This window comes from Theropithecus gelada, chromosome 4, assembly GCF_003255815.1.
Source record: "Theropithecus gelada isolate Dixy chromosome 4, Tgel_1.0, whole genome shotgun sequence".
In the NCBI taxonomy this organism is placed as follows: Eukaryota; Metazoa; Chordata; class Mammalia; order Primates; family Cercopithecidae; genus Theropithecus; species Theropithecus gelada.
The window spans coordinates 64,788,121-64,797,684 of record NC_037671.1 but is presented as its reverse complement, the minus strand read 5'-3'; the positions used below and the strand labels follow the sequence as shown (position 1 = coordinate 64,797,684).

The 9,564-nt window shown below is 36.4% G+C and overlaps 1 protein-coding gene across 1 annotated transcript in view; it reads left to right on the top strand.

Annotated features, from left to right (window-relative positions):
- The first annotated feature begins 2,323 nt into the window (after positions 1–2,323).
- Positions 2,324–9,564, top strand: part of EYS (eyes shut homolog (Drosophila)) — a 2,114,515-nt gene continuing 2,107,274 nt past the window's right edge. The window contains exon 1 of the mRNA XM_025382342.1: positions 2,324–2,379. The gene's annotated coding sequence lies outside the window, so the exon portion shown is untranslated. The remainder of the gene's footprint in view (positions 2,380–9,564) is intronic.

The following is a 9,564-nucleotide window of genomic DNA, read 5'->3' as shown; positions in this document are numbered from 1 at the left end:
CGAGGAGGCACCTGTAATTCCTGCTACTGTAGCTGAGGCAGGAAAATCACTTGAACCCAGAAGGCAGAGGTTATAGTGAGCTAAGATCATGCCATTGCACTCCAGCCTGGGTGACAGAGTGAGACTTGGCTTAAAAAAAAAAAAAAAAAAAAAAAAAAAAAAAAAAAAAAAACCAGCAATAATTAAAGGGATGGGAAACGGAGGGGAGAGGGAGAGGAGGGGAGGGCGGGGAAGGGAGAGGGAGAGGAGGGGAGGGGTGGGAAGGGGGAAGGGAGAGGGAGAGGGAGGGAAGGGGGAAGAGAAGGGGAGGAGGGGAAGAGGAGAGGGGAGGATGATGGGAGGAGGAGAGATGGAAGGGAAGGCGGATGAAAGGGGGAGGGGAGTGGAGGGGAGGCAGGAGGGAAGGAGATGGGAAGAGGAGAGGAGCAGGGAGGGAAGTGGGAGGGGAGGGAAGTGGGAGGGAAGGGAATGGGAGGGTAGAAGAGGGAAAGGGGAGGGTTAGCAGGGAGGGGAGGGGAGGTGCAAGGGAAGGGAATGTGGGGGAGGGGAGCTGCAAGGGAAGGGAATGGGGAGGGAAGGGGGAAGGGAAAGGAGGAGGGGAGAAGGAAAGGGAGGGAAAGGTGATGGCAAGAGGGGAGGGGGAAGAGGAGAGGGGAAAAGAGGGGGAAGGGAAGGAAATGGATAAAAGGAGGGAGAAGGGAAGGGGAGGGGAGCAGAGGGGGAAGGGAAGGCAACGGGGAAAAGGAGGAAGAAGGGATGGGGGACAGGGAGCAAAGGGGGAAGGGAAGGGAATGGGGGAGTGGAGGAGGGGGCAAAGAGGGTGAGGAAGGGGAGGGGGAGAGGAAAGGAGGGGGAAGGGAAAGGGGAGGGAAGGTGAGGGGAAAAGAAGGTACACAGGGAGGGGGAGGGAAGGGAAGGAGTGGAGGAGAGGGGGAAGGTAGGGGAAAGATACAAGAAAGAAAGAGAGAAATAATGGGAGATGCAGGAGAAGGAAAAATGAAGAAAGGAAGGAAGAAGGAAGAGAAAGTAACAGAGTAAGAAAGATAATGTAAAGAAGGGAGAGAAAAGAAGAGAGGGAGAAAGGGAGGAAACTTCTACATCTTACAGAAGCAAAATATAGTAGATGAACTGTTTTCCAGATATAAATGGATATGTGCATCATGATACTATGTTATGTTCAGCGTAAATTGTCTTGGGAGGCCACAATGTATAATCATGAATAACTCATTTCCATGAGTCAACAGATAAAAGTTCTTCACTTTAGATAACAAAATGTTAGTAGCATTTTGATTCATGAAAAATGTGTAAATATTATATAAATTATATTAAGAATAAATCATATTAAAACATATATACATATGTATAATTTTATTTATTGCTACAAATAGAAATAGTTTGTCTGCAGTATGATTTTAATATTTTAAAATATTTCCTTTCATTAGGACATTGATTAAATATATGTTTCACACACTGCAGGATCAAGTATAATACAAACGATTTATGTTTAATTTAGTAATTTGAAAATATAAAGATACTATTAAAGCCAATGTCCAGCTGGGACTGTGGGTTCAGGATATACTAATAGAATCTTAATTTGACAAAATTCTAACAAACTTAGTAACTGTTCTTTCTATAAACTCACAGATAGAGGTGAGATTTCATTTATTGTACCTTTCAATGAATGGTATAAATTTCTTGAGGCTTTCTTTGTTATGGTCCCATAATTCTCCTTTAGAAAAAGATAGATTCTGTATTATTTCTTTTATAAAGATCATCATAGAATCAATAAGTAACATACTAAAATCATTCTTCGCATCAGCAGGCCCCTTTTCTGTTCTCTTACCCTGACAGCCTTTGCTCTACAACACCATCGGAGGTTGTTACTAAACTTTCCGCATCAGGTTTCCCTAGCAACAGAAAGCCTTTTTCTTTCTCCTACTGTCTGTATCTGAGTTTTTTACAAAAAAAAAAAAAAAAAAAGTAATAATCTCTCAAAACACTAGAAAGCATTCAGACTGAGACATATGAAGTTAGCAATGAAAATGGTGAGTTACAAATAAAATAGGGAATAATTAAATTGTAGAGAAGTATTTTGTTTATGGATTTACACAAAGCTCCAGATGGTGATTTGCTATATTCATCTCCAGATTAGCTAAATAAAGGCCAGGACTTATGTCAGCCTGCACATGGCTTTAATGACTTTACCTTTATACTGCAAAAGGTTAAGGCTTTTAGTGCTGTGTTTCAGAAGCCACATATAAAGGAAGCTTTATTGGATTAGGCTTCTGAGAAACAAAGTGATACACGCTAGACAAGTCCAGACATTAACCATCATCAGAAGCCTCCTAGGGTTGCAAGCTTCCTTGGCTAATGGTTGGGGTAAGTTTTACTTGATTCCACCTAGAAATTATTTTTCTGTTACTAGATAAAAACACTGCCTATAGCTGAACACAACTACAAAGATCTCTAATTGTAATCATAAGCATTTCTTTAACCAGTTATTTTTACTTATTCTCTACAAAACATTTTCACTAAATTTTCTGTCATTTTCTTAAGGATATTCATTCTGTTTGAATCAAGAACAACCTGTGCTTATACATTATACCTCCTTGGATCTACAAAGAATATAATTTTCATCTCCTTTGAGAAACAGGATCTGGGGGGTTGCTAGAGAATCTTTATTTAGTCATGAAGTACTTATGATTGCTTTTGATTTTTAAGGTTTTCCCCCATTGTCTTCCAGCATATACATAGAGCCATGAAATGTCAATTGCATATGAAATTGTGTGATTTTTCAGTTTGTTTAGAAAAGTTTTGGCCATAAATCTAGAGATACTCATACTAGTTTTGTTGGATGTTTATTCTCATGTTAATGATCGACATTTTTTTCCTCTTCAATGGCACTCTGAGGATAGTGTTTCCTTTGTACATGGTTGTTTATTTAAGATTTCTTAGAACTGATCAGATATGATGATTTTTAACAGCTTTGTTGTGATTTTTTATTTTTAAAAAGAAAGCGTAAAGGTGCTTCACAGGTACAACACTCTTATTAATACACTACCAATCTTATTTTATTATTTAGGAGATTCATGGTTCAATAAGATTTATTAGTTCTGTTTAATTCTTATGATTTTAATGAACTTACAAATCTTTATTATTTAAATCTTTCAGAAATCATGTATGTTGAACTATTTGTAATTACTTAGTATGCAATATTAAAATAAGGGACTATTGCTTACCTTAAAGGTTAATGTTATTTTCAAAGTTAATTACATAACATTAGAAACTATCAATATATATATACTAGTGTATGCATATATACTCATATATATACTCATATCATCTATATGATATGAGTATATATCTATCGATGATTCTGCCTAAAATTATTAAGTGTGATTTCATAAAATACATATGAAATGAATACTGAAGCATGCAACATATTGATATATATTATTTTGTCATTAATTTTCACATATATTATGTTGCAGTTAATTTTTGTACTATATTTATATTATTAATTCTAACAAGTTTTTATTTAAAACTTAATATTTAGGTAATAATGATGCATTTTATGTTATTAGCAGGATTAAGAAAATACAATATTGCTAGTGGATAAAGTGTGTTTTTATTATCAACAACAATTGCAATTGTTAATAATTCAGATTTTTAAAAAATAATTCTCAGTTTTTACCTTAACAATTTTAATTGGCCTAAAAATGACCCTTTTAAACAAAAGTGTTTGCAACACTTTACTATTTAGAAAGGAAAAGGGCATAGATATTGATTTAATCCTAACTATACTCAATATTCAAGAACTCAAATGCCAAACCATGAAGAGACTTCCATGTTTGCAGTTGCCATAAATAAATGACACACACAGTTTGTATAATTTTCTGCATTTTAACCAACTAGAGAATAACTTGTGAGCATAGGGAATAAGCGCAATGCCCCTTTTCCCATTAAATTACCAAAACCTAATACCAAGCCTTGATTTGGAGGCATTCAATAAATATTGAGTTAATACGTTAAAAAACAAAACAAAACTGCATTGACCGACTTGGTTCCATTTTACCCTTCGGTAGCATCCTTAAAACAATAACAAAAAATCTTAGGGAAAACAAAAAAGAGGAAAGGAACAAAATAAATAAAACATTTCTGGTGAAGAGTGGCCAAAAAGCCCTGAGTACATTAAGCTATGCTTAGCTGTTCCCTGAATACATTTTCCTCTTACACAGCCCAGATTCTTTGACTCTGGCCAAGCTCCTGCCCTAAATGGCAGTAGCCAAAGAGTTAATTGCTCCCTATGAGTGCCCTAAGTTGTCAGGAGGCTAACCACTTAATAATCTTAATGAAAATCATGTATGCTTGCAGAGGCTCATGGTAACTTTTATGGTGCCCATATAACACTGGAGAAGGTGGTCTAATCATACAAGTTTTTGCTACCCCAACTGATATAAATGAATGCCTATTACACTTTTCTATTATTGAAATAAAAAAATGAAAAAAAATACCATTTTATGAAAGGCCATGTGTTCCCAGAGGAAATTCTATTTTTAAATATAATAAAACTAACACTTCAGAAAATAACCCTGGAAAATAATGCTGAAGAAACAATTTTCATCTCTGAATGAACTGGAAGAAATAAAGATTAGAAAATGTGCCTCAGGTCATATTCTGGGTTTTGCCCCAAGAGAACTCAGAGAGAGAGTGCATCGCTGCTGTGTAAGATTTGGTGCATTTTACTTTCAGGGTTATGCTTATTTTCACCAAGTGCATTTTCTAATGATCAAAATAGTATTTACTAAATTCATGGTGCTAACTAAATTTCCTGATGAAATAGACGGTGTCTATTCATGAGTTATTATGTTTTATCTATTTTGGAAAGCTACTGAGAAATCAAATATAACTGAATATTAAGTTATAAATGTGTAACAGTCTATTATTTTGTGACAAGAAATAGAACCACATCAAAGTCTGAAGAGGTATATTCTCCATCAAGCACACATTCTTTCTTTGAACAAGTAAATGTAAACCTGAATTATAATTGTAACTGAACTTGTTGAATTTAGAATCTGAATCTGGAAAAGATTAGCTTAGCAGAGTAATCGAGGATAGCCTCGGAAGTCAGACACACTGGTTTAAGACTATTAGTTTGTCACTCATTAGCTTTGCAATTTTTAGCAAATTGATTTCATAAAATGGAGATAATTTTTATGAAATGGAAACAATAGTACACATCTCATCTAGTTGAGTTGAGGCTTACATAAAATATTGTACGTAATGTGCTATGAACAGGATCTGTGAGCTGAGAACTCAATACATATTAAGGATTATGAGTTACGTGATTTGCATGCTTTATTACACAAAGAAAGTTCAAAGCACCCACATGCACAATGATGGCATATTTAATACTGGGCTTGTTCCAGTGGAGTTTTTTATATCAGCGTTTACTCCTCCTTAGAATCTGCTTGAAGACTCTGCCTAATATTGCTTCCATGGCTCTTCTTTTCACCTTCCTTCTCAGGGACCCCCACTTTCAATTCACTCAGTCGTTCTCCAGACATGTTAATACTGCGTTTATCAGATTACAGCCAGATCTGACAGTCTTGGACAGCATCTTTGAAGTGAATTTGTAGCACCATGCCAATCCATTACATAATGATTTTACAGTTAATTTTCAGAAACAATTCATTTTTCTCTCCTCAAGGTCTTGGGGAGAAGGTCATTAGATGTTCCAAATATCAGTAAAATACTTTGAGATAATGTGAATTTCTCACAATGTTAGTTCAAAATATTAATCAGATTTCTTTTTTTTTTTTTTTTTTTTTCCGAGACGGAGTCTAGCTCTGTCGCCCAGGCTGGAGTGCAGTGGCCGGATCTCAGCTCACTGCAAGCTCCACCTCCCGGGTTCACGCCATTCTCCTGCCTCAGCCTCCTGAGTAGCTGGGACTACAGGCGCCCGCCACTTCGCCCGGCTAGTTTTTTGTATTTTTTAGTAGAGACGGGGTTTCACCATATTAGCCAGGATGGTCTCGATCTCCTGACCTCGTGATCCTCCCATCTCGGCCTCCCAAAGTGCTGGGATTACAGGCGTGAGCCACCGCGCCCGGCCTAATCAGATTTCTTCTAAGAGCTTTCTTTCATTACTTCTAAAGTATTAATTTATCATTCATAGAGTTGTAACTTCAATGTAAATATAGATAATAAATAATTTTAATATTTTTAAATATAAATATAAATTCAATTTTTATATGTAGAAAATAAACACACATGGAACCAATGCACTTTGCTCGTTCAAAGTTTTGACAGGAATATATTCTCAATAAAAATGTAACATTAGCATAAAATCTATTTTATAAGTTAATATGCACTATTAAAATGGTTTATTCAGTGTATTATTTACATTTTAGGATACAAGTTTAGAAATTAGCAACTAACAATTAAATTTATAAAAAAAGAATTATTGCTCACATATTTTCTTATTATATATCTATCCATGTATCTTTCTATGTATCTGTTTATGAGGCCTGTATATGTGCATGCATTAATCAGAATTCTCCAGAGTAACAGTACCAATAGGATGTGTGTGTGTGTGTAGGTGTGTGTGTTTTATGTACACACATTCTACTGGTACTGTGTGTATGTTTGTGTGTGTGTGTGTGTATATATATATATATATATAGAGAGAGAGAGAGAGAGAAGAGAAAGAGGAGAGATAGAGAGAGGTACTTTAAGGAATTGGTTCATGGGATTGTGCAGGTTGGCATGTCTGACATTTGCATGGCCAGCTGCTGAAGATCTAGGGAAGGGTTAATGCTGCAGCTCTAATTGGAAAGCAGTCTAGAGGCTGAATACTTTTCTTTTTAGGGGACCTCAGTCTTTTCTCTAAAAGCCTTAAAGTTATTGGATGAAGCTCACTCACATTGTGGAAGGCACTTTTCTTTACTCTAAGTCTCCTGATTTAAATGTTAATAACATCTAAAAAATTACCTTCATAGCAACATCTAAACTGATGTTTGACCATAAAGTGGATACTATGGCACCGTGGCCTAGCCAAGTTAACACATAAAATTAATCATCATTACACACACACACACACAAATGCGCACACACACACATATCTATGTATTTATACATTGCCTTATATATATTATTTAATTAATTAATTATTTATTTATTTATTGGCATGAAGTCTCACTCTGTCACCCAGGCAGGAATGCCCTGGCACCGTCTCTTCTCATTGCAACCGCCACCTCCCAGGCTTAAGCGATTCTGCTGCCTCAGCATCCCAATTAGCTGGGAATACAGGCAAGTGCTACCATGCCTGGCTAATTTTTGTATTTTTAGTAGAGACAAGCATTCACCATGTTGGCTAGGCTGGTCTAAAACTCTTGACCTCAAGTGATTCGCTCGCCTGGGTCCCCCAAAGTGCTGGAATTACAAGGCATGAGCCACCGCACCTGTTCACCTTATATGCTTTATAAGATAATCTGTTTTCTTGGTTATTACAGAAAAGTAAGCCAATCATTATCAAATTAGTATAAATACTGTCAGTAAGCTTAATGAGCTTTTTTGTTGTTCATAAACTACAACTTATTTTGAAACATTGAAAATTAACATAAAATTAAGTAGCTTCAGCAATTAAAAATAAAATGTAATGAGAAAAAAGGATTCTTTTATTTTTGAAAGAAAATAGTCAAAAAAACAAAGTAGAGAAATATTCTCTCCAAAATATGGAAGAAATAACTGAGAGCCAATGAGGATATGGTAGGGCAAAAAACTGATCCTAATCATCTCCCTACCCCGTGGCGATGACGACTTGTTAAGCACATGTCAGTCATTACCCCACAGGGCACAACATGTTGAGATTAGCTCGTTAAATATAAGTTTGGCTTCAGCTTGATGGTTAAATGTCCAATACTACCTTTGTGGGTTTGCACTGAAGTCAGAGAAATATGTTCAAGTATTAGAAGAATGTAACTCAACACCTTATGAAATATTGCTAAACTGTGATATTACAAAGCATATATATATATATATGCCCTTTTATTTATTTATTTATGCAACAAATGCACTGTATATTCCCTGCACATTCTAGGTCCTGAGAAAACAGTGACAAATTAGACAACAAAGTTTGTGAATTTTGTTAACCTTTTATTTCTGGAGAGGTGTGAGAAAAAAATCAGCAAACAAATAAGCAAGAAAAGAATAAATAATAGAAGCTATCCAGATAATTCAAATAGGTTGAGAAGACATTACCTGGGAGGGTATTTTAGACTGCGAGGTCAGGAAGCATTGCAGTTCAAGTTAATGTTTAAACTGAGATTTGTATAACAGTGCAGGGATATTATTGGTCAGTTGTTTTAAAATAATCATCTGGCAGTTGTGTGAGGAGACTTGACTGCTGAGAGATGAGCAAGCATGAAGGAGGATGGTAATAGGGAAGCTAGAAAAATGGACAGATTTATTTTCAATTTTCCCATGTTCTTTCTCCCAGTATTAATATGACTTCATTTCTTCTCAGTGTTTGAATATTTATCCATCTGTGATTTATTCTGGCATAAGGAGTAAAATAGACATTCGTCTTATTTTATGCACATAGGTAGCCTGTTGCCGCAATCCCATTTATTCAATAATGGGAGAATAATTTTAAATATTTTTATATTCATAGTCAAATAAATTTTCCAATACTCTTTGAGGAAGAAATATATTTAAAAAGTACAGGCAAGGATTCCTCTCCTGGATACATACTCCTGAGAAATTATTGCAAAGATCTATACAAGGATGGTGTATATGGCAATAGGGAGTTGAAAGCAACCTGTGTATCCATCTCCAGAAGAATGGATAAATAAAATACAGTAAATCACACTATGAGATGCTGTATAGCAATATGAAACAATAAACCAGATATGTGACATGGATTGGTCCCCAAACAAGCCTGAATGAGTAAAGTAGGACAGAGATGGGATTTACAAAACCCTTAATGGAACTGAAAATACACAAACCCACACTATGTTTTACAAGACTGTATCTATGCTGAAGAATATACGGCAAACACATTACAAATGGTTTCCTTTGAAAGGAAGCAGATGGGATGGGGATTAAGAAATAAGGGACAACCCAGACATGAAATGGGCTTTGTGTTGATGATGATATGTTAACAGTAAGAAATGTAAGGTGCATTACAATTTCAGACACAACAAATGTAAGAAAGTGTGCCTGAGGCTTAATGAATATAGTAAATATTATAGCTCAATATTATGCCTCAGAAGTTTAATTTAAAATATGAAAGAAGGCCAGGGGCAGTGGCTTACACCTATAATCCCAGCACTTTGGGAGGCCAAGGCGGGCGGATCACGAGGTCAGGAGATCGAGACCATCCTGGCGAACATGGTGAAACCCCATCTCTATTAAAAATACCAGAAAAATTAGCCAGGCATGGTGGCAGGCGCCTGTAGTCCCAGCTGCTCCGGAGGCTGAGGCAGGAGAATGGCGTGAGCCCAGGAGGCAGAGGTTTCCGTGAGCCGAGATCGCACCACTGCACTCCAGCCTGGGCGACAA